This window comes from Oncorhynchus kisutch, linkage group LG28 (assembly GCF_002021735.2).
Source record: "Oncorhynchus kisutch isolate 150728-3 linkage group LG28, Okis_V2, whole genome shotgun sequence".
NCBI lineage: Eukaryota > Metazoa > Chordata > Actinopteri > Salmoniformes > Salmonidae > Oncorhynchus > Oncorhynchus kisutch.
The window spans coordinates 7,229,315-7,245,306 of record NC_034201.2 but is presented as its reverse complement, the minus strand read 5'-3'; positions in this window follow the sequence as shown (position 1 = coordinate 7,245,306).

Here is a 15,992-nt window from a genome sequence, read left to right as displayed (position 1 = left end):
GCTAAGGGGTGCATAATCCAAGAGATTTAGTGTCTAAGGGGGAGACATCCTACAAGTCACAGACAGGAATGTATCTTCTTTGCAAATGTTTTCTTTTGTCAACCGCACCACAGACACTGGCCCTGGGCGGCCGTTCCGTCGGTGTTATTTACTGACCCAGAGAAACGTCTCTGTTCAGCGTGGTGTCAGCCAGGGTGATCTGGCCTAAAGACCAGGCTCAGCTTTTGGTATAGAGGCCACTATTTTCACACTGTGACAGTGTTGCACATGCCATTCCTCACATAGATGAAAAGGGTCTCGCAATACAGCATGACCTGATGTGCTCACAGGTACAGGAATCACTTTCGTACTGTGATCCACTGTCTGATTGTCGTATTTGATCAACGCGTTTCTAACTTCTCGTAGTTTTCTGATTATCTGTGGACTTAGGTTGTAGTCCCTCCCAAACCGCAGTGGAGTTTGTATTCGTATTTACAAAGGATTCCCATTAGCTGCTCTTCCTGGGGTCCAGCAACATTAAGGCAGTTAAACACAATTACAAAGTTATGGAGTAATATGACGGAGTAACCAGGGACCTTTCTCTCCTGAAACACTCGCATTCCTTTTTTCCAGCATATTCTCCGTCCGTCCTGACTCTGTTCATCAATGTCTAGCAGAGTCTGTTCATCAATGTCTAGCAGAGTCTGTTCATCAATGTCTAGCAGAGTCTGTTCATCAATGTCTAGCAGAGTCTGTTCATCAATGTCTAGCAGAGTTTGTTCATCAATGTCTAGCAGAGTCTGTTCATCAATGTCTAGCAGAGTCTGTTCATCAATGTCTAGCAGAGTCTGTTCATCAATGTCTAGCAGAGTCTGTTCATCAATGTCTAGCAGAGTCTGTTCATCAATGTCTAGCAGAGTCTGTTCATCAATGTCTAGCAGAGTCTGTTCATCAATGTCTAGCAGAGTTTGTTCATCAATGTCTAGCAGAGTCTGTTCATCAATGTCTAGCAGAGTCTGTTCATCAATGTCTAGCAGAGTCTGTTCATCAATGTCTAGCAGAGTCTGTTCATCAATGTCTATCAGCTTCACCCATGTGTGTGTGTTTTTTTATTTATTTTTTAGAGCTTGGGTCACAGCAGAACTCCAGGACTCTACCGCACTCTCTCTTTCCGAACAGAGGCCATCACTGGACCTGATTGAGACTGGAGGAGGCCTGAAGGTGCAGACGACCGCCTCCAATGGCCTTCCTGGGCAGTGGCTGGCTCAGTGTGGCCATCACCCTTATACCCCTAAATTAAGGGATGTCCTATATACACATACACACACAAATAAATAACTCAGATGCATTTACATAAATAAAGGCCAATTGATATCTAGAGAACACACACAAAGTTCTGTACACTTCCTCTTACCTCCCCAAGGGATCTACTGAACTGCAAGTGGCCCGTTGTGAGTGTCTCTCTTGGCTGCTACACTCTTAGAAAAAAGGGTTCCTAAAGGGTTCTTCGGTTGCCCCCATAGGAGAACCTTTTTTGGTTCCATGTAAAAGCCTCTGTGGAAAGGTACTACATGGAACCCAAAAGGGTTCTACCTGGAAGCAAAAAGGGTTATTCAAAATGGATTGCCATAATATCATAGTTTTGTGCCTTTTAAATGTAAAACCAGTGTTATATTTAGACGGCCAAGAACAGTACAAAATCCTACTCTATTTATGAAAGATAATGTGTTTCTGTTTCAAATAGGGTTCTATAGAGATACCACTGCTGTAGCTTTCAAAGACCAGACTTTTCTTCTGTCTATCAACACACACACACACACACACTGATCTGAACCACTCTGGCCTTGTCTCGGGATATAATCTCCTGTAGTTAGAGGAAGGAAAACAAACTGTGAGAATGAATAGTTTCCTGTCCATGGTTACCCATCAGGCCAGGCTGTTGACATAGGCCCGCCCTATTGTGATTGGGCGAGGCTTTTGGTGGGGTGAGACGTCATACGTCTGTGACTCAGACTCTGCCTAGGAGTATTACTGAAGCTGATCATACACCCACTCCTCTATTTCCTCCCCTCCTCTGATCCTTCTCACTGGGATCTCGCTAGCCTGCGTGAGGACAGGTAAACATTTACAGTAGTAGGGGGAGACAGATAGAAGTACAGATGGTACAGATAATACAGATAGTAGCGATAGAGATTTCTATGCACGCCGTTCATAGGCACACAAATATAGTAAGCAGGGTGTCTGTCTGAACCAACTCTTTATGCCTGTATTCGCTCCCCTCCTCCACAGTGCAGTGTATGAAATAACATTCCATACCGACTTGTTCACCACTCAACTGCTACTCATCATCTCTGCGTCATTGGTTGGACAGATAAAAAAACAGGTTGGACTGTGTGTTGGATTGTGTTGCACTGGTATATGTTGATTAAAGCGTTGGTGTGTTCAATATTGTATACTGTCACACACTAATACTGAGTGTGTGTGCCTGTGTGATGCTAATACTGTATGCATTAGTGTGTGTGTGTGTGTGTGTGTGTGTGTGTGTGTGTGTGTGTGTGTGTGTGTGGAGAGATTTTTAACAGACTCCAGAGCAGTGTCTGGAAGTAATCAGCTGGTCTGGGCTGCGCTCCAGAGCCCCCTCCACATGATAAAACAGGAGTTGTGAGTGTAATGGAGAGCAAAGCCTGAAGGGTTTCAGTGGGGTGAGACCCCTTCCATCCGCTAGTCTCCAAAACCTGACCGTAGGCAACAGAGGCTACACTGTCAAGCTTTTCCCTGTAAATTCAGAGCTACGAGCTTAATACTGTAACTGTGTGTTACTGTAAAATATACTACAGCATCACTTGGGTACATTTACGGCAGAGGCGTGCCTCTGAGGCGGTGAAACACACAACGGGACAGTTTGGAGAGGAGAGCTCCCAGGAGAGAGAAGTCAGTGCAGCATCAGGGTGTTCATCATGGGGCTCTGTAACAATCCTCCTCAGTTCTGATTGGTCAGCTCTTCTCACCCCTAGGACAAGAATAGACAGATAGAGACAAGGGACATATCAAGCTGGTGTGCGTGTGTGTGTGCGTGCGTGCGTACGTGCGTGCGAAGCTTTCATTCAAACTCAGTGAGAGCTATGGAAAGAATGGGGCAATGTAGATATTGAGAACAGCTGGCTTCCTCTGGGCCACCTTGTCATCTGTACACCCATATACCCATTATCAACTCAGCAAAAAAAGAAACGTCCTGTCACTGTCAACTGCGTTTATTTTCAGCAAACGTAACATATTTAAATATTTAAATGAACATACCTAGATTCAACAACTGAGACAAACTTAACAAGTTCCACAGACACGTGACTAACAGAAATTGAATAATGTGCCCTGAATAGAGGGGGAGTAAAAATCCAAAGTAACAGTGTGGCCACCAGCTGCATTAAGTATTGCAGTGCATCTCCTACTCATGGACAGCAACATATTTGCCAGTTCTTGCTGTGAGATGTTACCCCACTCTTCCACTAAGGCACCTGCAAGTTCCCCAGATGTTTCTGGGGGGGAATGGCCCTAGCCCTCACCCTCCAATCCAACAGGTCCCAGACGTGCTCAATGGGCTTGAGGTCTGAGCTCTTCGCTGGCAATGGCAGAACACTGACATTCCTGTCTTGCAGGAAATCATGCACAGAACGAGCAGTATGGCTGGTGGCATTGTCATGCTGGGGCCTCATGTCAGGATGAGCCTGCAGGAAGGGTACCACATGAGAGAGGAGGATGTCTTCCCTGTAACGAACAGCGTTGAGATTGCCTGCAATGACAACAAGCTCAGTCTTATGATGCTGTGACACACCGCCCAAGACCATGATGGACCCTCCACCTCCAAATCGATCCTGCTCCAGAGTACATGCCTCGGTGTAACGCTCATTCCCTCGACGATAAACGTAAATCCGACCATCACCCCTGGTCGGATTTCTTTTGGTGTTTTTCAGAGTCCGTAGGAAGGCCTCTTTAGTGTCCTTAGTTTTCATAACTGTGACCTTGATTGCCTACCGTCTGTAAGCTGTTAAGTTTCTTTACGACCGTTCCACAGGTGCATTGTTCATTCATTGTTTACGGTTCATTGAAAAAGCATGGGAAACAATGTTTAAATCCTTTACAATGAAGATCTGTGAAGTTATTTGGATTTTTACTAATTATCTTTGAAAGACAGGGTCCTGAAAAAGGGCAGTTTCTTTTTTTGCTGAGTTTAGTTTGTGATTTGAATTTAGGAATTGAACAAATACAGTGAAATCGGAAGGTATTCAGACTTGGCTGTGTGCTTTGGGTAATTGTCCTGTTGGAAGGTGAACCTTCTCCCCGGTCTGAGATCCTGAGCGCTCTGGAGCAGGTTTTCATCATGGATCTCTCTGTACTTTGCCTTGTTCATATTTGCCTCGATCCTGACTAGTCTCCCAGTCTCTGCCACTGAAGAACATCCCTATAGCATGATACTGCCACCACCATACTACACTGTAGCGATGGTGCCAGGTTCCTTCAGACGTGATGCTTGGCATTCAGGCCAAATAATTAAATCTTGGTTTCATCAGACCAGAGAATCCTGTCTTAGTCTTAGTTAGGTGGCTTTTGGCAAACTCCAAGCTGGCTGTCGTGCCTTTTACTTAGGAGTGGCTTCTGTCTGGCCACTCTACCATAAAGGTCTGATTGGTGGAGTGCTGCAGAGATGATTGTACTTCTGGAAGGTTCTCCCATCTTCACAGAGGAACTCTGGAGCTCTGTCAGAGTTGCCATATGGTTCTTGGTCACCTCCTTGACCAAGGCCCTTCTCCCCCGATTGCTCAGTTTTGCCGGGCGGCCAGATCTAGGAAGAGATTCGGTGGTTCCAAACTTCATCGATTTAAGAATGAATTACCTTTATTTAACTTGGGACCTTCAATGTAGTTACCCTTTAGTTACCCTTCCCCAGACCTGTGCCTGGACACAATCCTGTCTCAGAGGAGAGAGGACATTTATTTTGACCTCGTCACTGGTGTATTTTATTTTTCCTTTACTCCAGCTCCCCGCTGCCTTATCCTTATCCTTATCCATCTAGTCCTTAGTTCCACTGAGGTCTGTTTTTTGTTACCCCGTACCCTCCGTATTCACCCTACTTTCCACGTGTCTAGGATTACGCCCGTGTCTCACAGTCCTTTGTCTTCTGTCTCCAGGCCCACTCCCCGTCCCCATGCCATTGATGGCCATCCAGCCAACACGGTAAAACGCCTCCTGGGTGTTCGACCACGGGGCAGGGGTTTCCAGTACCTGGTTGACTGGGAGGGTTAAGGACCATATGAGAGGTGCTCGGTTCCCGCTAGAGACATCCAGGATCCAGCCCTCATCACCGACTTCCACCACCGACACCCCGGTCAACCAGGTATGTGCCCAGGTAGGTCGCCAAGTGGCGCCCCTAGAGGGGGGCGGGGGGTATTGTCACACCCTGATCTGTTTCACCTGTCCTTGTGATTGTCTCCACCCCCTCCAGGTGTCGCTTATTATCCCCGGTGTATATATCCCTGTGTTTCCTGTCTCTCTATGCCAGTTAGTCTTGTTTGCCAAGTCAACCAGCGTTTTTCCTTGCTCCTATTTTTCCCCCAGTCTCTTTTGGTTCTAGTCCTCCTGGTTTCGACCCTTGCCTATCCTGACTCTGAACCCGCCTGCCTGACCACTCTGCCTGTTCTGTCTTCAAACCTGTCTATCCCCTTGTACTGTTTGGACTCAGATCTGGTTACTGAACCTGCCTGGCCTGGCCTCGTGACTGCCCTTTGTCTGGTACTGTTTTGGACTCTGACCCGGTTTATGAACTCTCGCCTGTCCCCGACTTACCTTTTGCCTACCTCTTGGATTAATAAATATCAGCGCTCAACCATCTACTTCCTGTGTCTGCATTTGGGTCTCTCGCCTTGTGTCCTTATATCTACAGTATTAATGCTTTAAAAAACCTTTACTGTATTTGCCTGTGCATTCTGTGTTTTACTGTTACAGAAAAGTTTTAAAGTGTAGGGTCTGGTTTCAATTATGAACTCTTTTGGCAAGGGTATAAGGGAACATTTTTTCCAGGGTGAGTCCTCTTCAGACAGACAACCCTCCTAACAAATCATGAGGCAGACATCCCAGAACATAACGAATCGAAACGAAAGTTTGCAGGAAAAACCTTTGCAGTGGTTTTAGTGAAATAAAAATAACCTCTGTGATCTCTAGCTACTATTTAGTATTTTATTCAAACAGATAAAGGTAGGGATGTGGGCAGTGACGCAAGTCCTCTATGCCAAAAGACTCCGTCACTGAAACTTGACCCACTGTTGCCCTGGGTCGGGTTTTCAAGACTTGCCTTTCACTGCCTAACTTTCACTTGTACAAATACACCACACACACACACACACACACAATGGTCCACACTCTGAGAGATGAAAGTCTGTGAATGTGTTAGTTTGTCCCTGCATTGGTCAGTTCTCCTTTGTATCAGTTTACAGTTTTTCCCAATTGTTAACACACGTTGGCTGAAACTACATCTCAGGTACTCCAAATAGTTATCCAATTTCCCCAACCCCCACAAACATCGTGCAAAATGAAACACAGCAATCAAAATCATGTACCCCCTGCTCAAAATGAAACTCTGCATACAAATTGGACACACGTCACATGAATCTAACATAGTGACAACCGAGATCACACTAACGTGTCATATTCAAAACACCACTATCAGAACCTATTTCAGTGTAAAGACTAAGATTTTTTAGATTATATTGTATACTGTTTGTGTGTACTCAAACAAGAAAGGAACACAAACACAATATGTTTTATTTTATATATTTCAGCATGACTCAATAGATGTCATAATGTAAGCACACATACAGTAAATATATTTTGAATATACAAAGGAAAAAAAATAGGCCTATTTGTACTACTGTACTGCATGTTAGATCAATTTAACAGAATAGATATAGAACCTGTAAAAACCATATGTCAAGAAACAAATACTCCATTGCGAAAACAAAATCAGCCAGGCGATATTCTCCTTGGCAAGACAGCAGGGGAAATATCTTCTGGCATGACGCATCCACCCCTGACAGGACTCTGCTGGAATGTCACCACAGGCCTCCTCCATTGCCTGGAAGGGCAGTACGTTCAAGGGGTTTGCGATCATAAACCTTCCACCGCTTTGCTGAAAACAACTCCTCAATGGGATTGAGAAATGGGTAATAATGGTGGGAGATAGAAAATTGTAAACATGGGATGGTCATGGAACCAGCTGCTGAACTGAGCAGCCCAATAGAAACATTGTCCCGAATTAGAACATACATTTGCTGCTCAGGATCACCTGGCCCTCTCTGCTCTGGCTGAAAAAGATTGTCTTGTAAGGTGTTCAGGAAATGAACGCGATGGGCAGTGTTGTATGGTTTAAGGGTGGTTAGTGGATGACCCTATTGTGGCTCATAGCTGCTCATATGGTGACATTTCCCCCGCGCTGGCCAGGTACCTCAATGGTGGCGTGTTAACCAATGATATTCCTGCCTCTCTTCCTAGTCTTCGCTAAATTGAAATCCAGCCTCATCTATGAATATTTTTTTTATTTCATCTTTATTTAACCAGGTAGACCAGTTGAGAACAAGTTCTCATTTACAACTGCGACCTGGCCAAGATAGCGCAAAGCAGTGCGACACAAACACAGAGTTACACATGGAATAGACAATAACACAATAAAAAAGTATATATACAGTGTGTGCAAATGTAGTAAGATTAGGGAGGTAAGGCAATAAATAGGCCATAGTGGCGAAATAATTACAATTTAGCAATTAAACACTGGAGTGATAGATGTGCAGAAGATGAATGTGCAAGTAGAGATACTGGGGTGCAAAGGAGCAAGAAAATAAATAACAGTATGGGGATGAGGTAGTTGGGTGGGCTATTTACAGATGGGCTGTGTACAGGTATAAAGATCGGTAAGCTGCTCTGACAGCTGATGCTTAAAGTTAGTGAGGTAGATATGAGTTTCCAGCTTCAGTGTTTTTTGCAATTCGTTCCAGTCATTGGCAGCAGAGAACTGGAAGGAAAGGCGGCCAGTCATTTGGCTTTGGGGATGACCAGTGAAATATACCTGCTGGAGCATGTTCTATGGATGGGTGCTGCTATGGTGACCAGTGAGCTGAGATAGCAAAGACTTCTAGACGACCTGGAGCCAGTGGGTTTTACGATGAATATGAAGCGAGGGCCAGCCAACGAGAGCATAAAGGTCGCAGTGGAGAGTAGTATATGGGGCTTTGGTGACAAAACAGATGGCACTGTGATAGACTACATCCAGTTTGTTGGAGGCTATTTTGTAAATGTGTAACGGCTTTCTAGGTGTGGTGAAGGAGAGTCGGACCAAAACGCAGCGTGTAGATTGCGATCCATTTTTAATCAAACAAACGTAAACACGAAATAACACAAACACTACAAAACAATAAACGTAACGAAAACCGAAACAGCCTATACTTGTCAACTAACACAGCGACAGGAACAAAGACACTAAGGACAATCACCCACGTCAAACTCAAAGAATATGGCTGCCTAAATATGGTTCCCAATCAGAGACAACGATAAACACCTGCCTCTAATTGAGAACCACTCCAGACAGCCATAGACTTTGCTAGATAACCCACTACGCTACAATCCCAATACTAACACCAAAACCCCAAGACAAAACACACCCCAATACAAAAACCCCATGCAACACCCTGGCCTGACCAAATACATAAAGATAAACACAAAATACTTTGACCAGGGCGTGACAAAATGACATCGCCAAAGTCAAGGATCGGTAGGATAGTCAGTTTTATGAGGGTATGTTTGGCAGTTTGAGTGAAGGACGCTTTGTTGAGAAATAGGTAGCCAAATCTAGATTTAATTTTGGATTGGAGTGTGTCTAACCAGACACTTAGAATATGTGGACAACTGCAAATACCTAAGTCAGAACCGTCCAGAGTAGTGATGCTAGACGGGCGGGTGCGGGCAGTGATCGGTTGAAGAGCAGGCATTTAGTTTTACTAGCATTTAAGAGCAGTTGGAGGTCACAGAAGGAGTGTTGTATAGCATTGAAGCTCGTCTGCAGGTTTGTTAACACATTGTTCAAAAAAGGGCCAAAAGTATACAGAATGGTGTCGTCTGCGCCGAGGTGGATCAGAGAATCACCAGCAGCAAGAGTGACATCATTGATGTATACAGAGAAAAGAGTCGGCCCAAGAATTGAACCCTTGGCACCCCCATAGAGACTGCCAGAGGTCTGGACAACAGGCCCTCCGATTTGACACACTGAACTCTGGGATGGGACTTACATCAAACTCCATGATTCTTTGAAATGACAGTAAATACTGTAATTTATGTATAGTAAAGTTCACTGGCAACATCAATGAGTCTCTAATTTTTCAAGAGTGTAATACAAGTGCATTACTTACTTGCACATTCGTACTGTTTAATCTTCACTCTTTGGGAATTCCTTTCAAATGGGCAGTGGCGACCCGTCATTCAGGGCAGGTGGGGCAGAATCAGTCAAAAGTTTGGACACACCTACTCATTCAAGGGTTTTTCTTTATTTTTACGATTTTCTACATTGTAGAATAATAGTGAAAACATCAAAATCATGAAATAACACATATGGAATCATGTTGTAACCAAAGAATTGATAACTCCTTATGGCTGGCGGCAGTATTGAGTAGCTTGGATGAATAAGGTGCCCAGAGTAAACTGCCTGCTCCTCAGTCCCAGTTGCTAATACATGCATATTATTAGTATATTTGGATAGAAAACACTCTGACGTTTCTAAAACGGTATGAATTATGTCTGTGAGTATAACAGAACTCATATGGCAGGCAAAGACCGGAGAAAAAAATCCAACCAGGAAGTGGGAAATCTAAGGTTGGTCGATTTTCAACTCAGCCCCTATTGAAGATACAGTGGGAAATTGGTCATCTTGCACTTCCTAAGGCTTCCACTAGATGTAAACCGTCTTTAGAAACTTGTTTGAGGCTTCTACTGTGAAGGGGGACCGAATGAGAGAGGAATGAGTCAGAGGTCTGCCAGCAGCCACGCGCTTGTCACTCGCATTCACATGAGGTAGCTCTCGTTCCTTTGCTTTTCTGAAGACAAAGGAATTCTCCGGATGGAACATTATTGAATTTCATGTTAAAATCATAAAGACTGATTCTATACATCGTTTGAAATGTTTCTACGGACTGTAACGGAACTTTGACATTTTGTCTGCAACTAGTGAACGCGCTTCGTGAGTTTTGATTTGTTTACCAAACGCGCTAACAAAAGTAGCTATATTTGGACATAAATGATGGACATTATCAAACATTTATTGTGGAACTGGGATTCCTGGGAGTGCATTCTGATGAAGATCAAAGGTAAGTGAATATTTATAATGTTATTTCTGACTTCTGTTGACTGCACAATATGGCGGGTATCTTTTTTGCTTGTTGGGTCTCTGAGCGCCGTACTCAGATTATTGCATGGTTTTCTTTTTCCGTAAAGGTTTTTCGAAATCTGAAACAGCGGTTGCATTAAGGAGAAGTGTATCTATATTTCCATGTAGAACACTTGTATTTTCATCAAAATGTATAATGTATTTCTGTAAATTGATGTGGCTCTCTGCAAAATCACCTGATGTTTTTGGAACTACTGAACACAACGCGCCAATGTATACTGAGATTTTTTTTATATAAATATGAACTTTATCGAACAAAACTTGTTACACATGTATTGTGTAACATGAAGTCCTATGAGTGTCATCTGATGAAGATCATCAAAGGTTATTGATTAATTCTTCCACTCTTTGGCTGGAAAAATGGCTGTTTTTCTGTGATATGGCTCTGACCTAACATAATCGTTTGTGGTGCTTTCGCTGTAAAGCCAATTTGAAATCTGACACTGTGGTGGGATTAACAACAAGATTACCTTTAAAATGGTATAAGATACTTGTATGTTTGAGGAATTTTAATTATGAGATTTCTGTTGTTTTGAATTTGGCGCGCTGCAATTTCACTGGCTGTTGTCATATCGATCCCGTTAACGGGATCTCAGCCCTAAACAAATCTAGATATATTTTAGATTCTCCAAAGCAGCCACCCATTGCCTTGATAACATCATTGCACACTCTTTGAATTTTCTCAACCAGCTTCATGAGGAATGCTTTTCCAACAGTCTTGAAGGAGTTCCCACATTTGCTGAGCACCTGTTGGCTGCTTTTCCTTCACTCTGCGGTCCAACTCATCCCAAACCATCTCAATTGGGTTGAGGTCAGGTGATTGCGGAGACCAGGTCATCTGATTCGGCACTCCATTACTCTGTTTTGGGTCATTGTCCTGTTGAAAAACAAATTATAGTCCCACTAAGCGCAAACCAGATGGGAATGATGTGGTAGCCATGCTGATTAAGTGGGCATTGAATTCAAAAAGAAAATCACAAACAGTGTCACCAGCAAAGCAACTCCACACCATCACACCTCCTCCTCCATGCTTCACGGTGGGAACCACAAATGCGGAGATCATGCATTCACCTACACTGCGTCTCACAAAGTTGGCAGTTGGAACCAAATATCTCAAATTTGGACTTATCAGACCAAAGGACAGATTTCCACCAGTCTAATGTCCATTGCTCATGTTTTTGGCCAAAGCAAGTCTTTTTCTTATTGGTGTCCTTTAGTAGTGGTTTCTTTGCAGCAAATCGACCAAGAAGGCCTGATTCACACAGTATCCTCTGAAAAGTTGATTTTGAAATGTGTCTGTTACTTGAACTCTGTGAAGCATTTATGTGGGCTGCCATTTCTGAGGCTGGTAACTCTAATGAACTTGTTCTTTGCAGCAGAGGTAACTCTGGGTCTTCATTTCCTGTGGCGGTCCTTATGAGAGCCAGTTTCATCATGGCGGTTGATGGTTTCTGCAACTGCACTTGAAGAAACTTCTAATGTAACAGCTTATTTGAGCTGTTCTTGCTGTAATATGGACTTGGTCTTTTACCATATATTCTGCATACCACCCCTAATGTACCTTGTCACAACTGATTTGCTCAAACACATTAAGATGGAAATAAATTCCACAAATTAACAAGACACAGCTGTTATTGAAATGCTTTCCAGGTGACTACCTCATGAAGCTGGTTGAGAGAATGCCAAGAGTGTGCAAAGCTGTCTGTCATCAAGGCAAAGGGTGGCTCTTTTGAAGAATCTCAAATATAAAATATATTTTGATTTGTTTAATACTTTTTTGGTTACTACATGATTCCACATGTGTTGTTTCACAGTTGTAATGTCTTCACTATTATTCTACAATGTAAAAAGTAGAAAAAAATAAAGAAAAACCCTTCAATGAGTAGGTGTGTCCAAACGTTTGACTGGTACTGTATATATTTGGTTGCCTGCTGTGTGTGGTATTTTGGCATTATTACAGTGCATTCTGAAAGTTTCTGCAGCATTGAAGGTCCCCAAGAACATCATTCTTAAATAGAAGAAGTTTGGAAAGACCTAGACCCTTCCTAGATCTGGCCGCCCGGCAAAACTGAGCAATCGGGGGAGAAGGTCCTTGGTCAGGGAGGTGACCAAGAACCAGATGGCCATTATGACAGAGTTCCTCTATGGAGATGGGAGAACCTCCCAGAAGGACAACCATCTCTGCAGCACTCCACCAATCAGGCCTTTATGGTAGAGTGGCCAGATGGAAGCCACTCCTCAGTAAAAGGCATATGACAGCCCGCTTGGAGTTTGCCAAAAGGCACCTAAAGACCATGGCAAACAAGATTATCTGGTCAGATGAAACCAAGATTGAAATCTTCAGCCTGAATGCGAAGCATCACACCTGGAGGAAACCTGGCACCATCGCTACGGTGAAGCATGGGTGTGGCAGCATCATGTTGTGGGGATGTTTTTCCGCGGGAGGGACTGGGAGACTAGTCAGGATTGAGGGTAAGATGAGAGAGAGAGAGAGAGGAGAGATCAGAGAGATCCTTGATGAAAACCTGCTCCAGAGCGCTCATCACCTCAGACTGGGATGAAGGTTTACCTTCCAACAGGACAATGACCCTAAGCACACAGCCAAGACAACGCAGGGGAGGCTTCGGGACAAGTCTCTGAATGTCCTTGACTGGCCCATCCAGAGCCTGGACTTGAACCTGATCGAATATCTCTGGAGAAACCTGAAAATAGCTGTGCAGCGACACTCCCTATCCAACCTGACAGAGCTTGAGAGGATCTGCAGAGAAGAATGTGAGAAACTCCCCAATACAGGTGTGCCAGGCTTGTTGCGTCATACCCAAGAAGACGCGAGGCTGTAATCGCTGCCAATGGTGCTTCAACAAAGTACTAAGTAAATGTGACATTTCTGTTTTTTTTATAAATTATAAAACCAGTTTTTGCTTTGTCTTTATTGGGTATTGTATGTAGATCGATGAGGGGGAAATTTATTATTTAACTATTTAATCAGTTTTATAATATGTCTGTGACGTAACAAAATGTGGAAAAAGTCAAGTCTTCTGAATACTTTCCGAATGCACTGTACATGTCACAATGTAAAAATAACTGAGTTAATAAAGCTGCATACAAACATGGTCTCTTTTTTGCTTTCTTGAGTAAGGCAGCCCCAAAATGAAGGTGTTTCAGCCTAGCTCAATGCATTCTGTGGTGATGGGGCAGCCATCGGAAAATATGGAGCGTAGGGGTTGGTAATGTTCTAATTGCGCCGTGATCGGCTCAGTATTCTGTCACTCATGGGGAAACCACGTCACCGCAAAGAGAGGGGAGAAGTTTAAAATTCAAGCCCTTGGGTGTTGCCATAGAGTTACATTAGAAATGCCCATCCAAGAAGGCTCAAAGGTCATTGGCCACAGATAAAATGACGCCAAATCATGTTATATGTACTGTAGTTTTAATTGGACTGTTCATGTCAACGTCATACTTTCAAAATCTTAGCTAGCAAACTAGCAGTTTTCATCATGAATCACGTCGACAATATACTGGCAAATCGTTTTCAATCCTTGTCATATGAAGACAAATTATGAAGAGTTTATCAATAAACCGTATCGGTGCTCATCGGCCATAAACATTCTACAACAAGTTGGAAATCGCAAATTCAACAATTAGTTGTTTGGGAGGAATCAGTGGCTAACTGCAAGCATTGCAAAGCAATCACTAGACCTGCTATTTGGGGGAGTCTGTGTGTGGTCCAAATTTGGTTTAAGGGTCTCCTTTCCATACTTAAAAGGATAAACATGTCTTCTGCTGCCTACGAAACAACTGGAAAATTGGGACTGGGAAATCTCAGACTTCAGTGAGGTCTGGCAAGTTGGAAATAAACTAGCTCAGACTGGGAAAATAAGTTGAGCGGTCATCAAACTCTGAATTCCAAGTCGGGAACTCTGCCTCTTTCTAGAGCTCTGACCTGAAGATCACTGACATCATGATTCAACCTTGTATTTTTCCAGAGTTCCCAGTTGTCTTGAAAGGACTATCAATCCAGGGAATGCCAGACTTTGATGACAAAGTTCAATGACAAAATTTGCCACGAAAGACCGCTGCGCCACCTTCCTGTTCAAGTGAGCCCAGCACAACAAGGTGAGTCCAAAACTGTCTTGTGTGCTGCTGCATAAATTATGTAATATGCCAGGGAGTTATGTATACTGTAGCTAAGAAAGTAATACTAAGTGTATGTTGTGTAGTAAGCTGTTAGTAGCCAATGTGCCCCACCCTAATAATTTGGTCCCTTTTCCCCTCATAACTTAGCCTACTGTTTTGACTTGGCGGTGCACATTTAGCCTATATCCTGTTTTAGAGAAATATCATCATCGAATATTGTAAGAGCTTTCATTGTCTGCTTATATGCCCCCTTTATTTATCCTACGGTTCTGACTTGGTGTACAGGGAGAATACTGTAAGAATGGCCCATGTTCTGAATTATGTCGCTGTACATTTCATAAAGTGCTGAGCAAATATGTCACGCCCTGACCATTGAGAGCTGTTTATTCTCTATGTTGGTTGGGGCGTGATAGTGACTAGGGTGGGTCATCTAGGTGATTAATGGTTTATGTTGGCCTGATATGGTTCCCAATCAGAGACAGCTGTTTATCGTTGTCTCTGATTGGGGATCATATTTAGGTAGCCATTTGCCCCATTGTGATTTGTGGGATCTTGACTATGTATAGTTGCCTAGTAGCGGCACGGTTCGTTTATGCTTTATTGTTTTGTTTGGCGAGTTTCGATTTATTAAAATATGTGGAACTCTGCACCTTAGTCCAATCATTTCAACGAGCGTGACAAAATAGTTATATTGACTACGTCCATCCTACCTTGCTCATTAATGTTTTAATCAAAATTACGGATTGCCTCTTATCCGCTCATCGTCCCCTTATGCCAGTGGTTTCCAAACCTTTTTGCGTTGCAATGTTGGGTTGTATTGGAGAGAGTCCCAGTCATAAATCATTTTCCACACACAGTCTGGAAAATGTGCCTATATTTAGTTCTCAATTTGCCAAGGCAGGATACTCTGAGCTGAGCCCAATGGCTTCTGAGCCCCATGGCTTCTGATTAAATTAAATTTTCACAGAGCCGCTTGTTGCAATTTCAATGATGCTCTCTTGTTCAGATATCGGTAAGTGGACTGGAGGCAGGGCATGAAAAGGATAACGAATCCAGTTTGTGTCATCCATTTCGGGAAAGTACCTGCGTGATGGAAAGACCTGTGTGAAAATTTAAAAGAAAAACGTCTTAATCATAGCCTGAATTTTGTCCCGCACATTGAATATAGTTGCGGGGGGTACAGTTTGGGAATACCTGCCTTATGCCATAGTTTACACATCTCAATTGTCGTTAGAAAACACATTTGTTTAAGCAAGTCAGATTTTTTTTCAAGCAGTGGTGGAAAACGTACCAAATTGCCATACTTGAGTAAAAGTAAATATACCTTAATGGAAAATGACTGAATAGAAAGTCACCCAGTAAAATACTACTTGAGTAAAAGTCTAAAAAGTATTTGGTT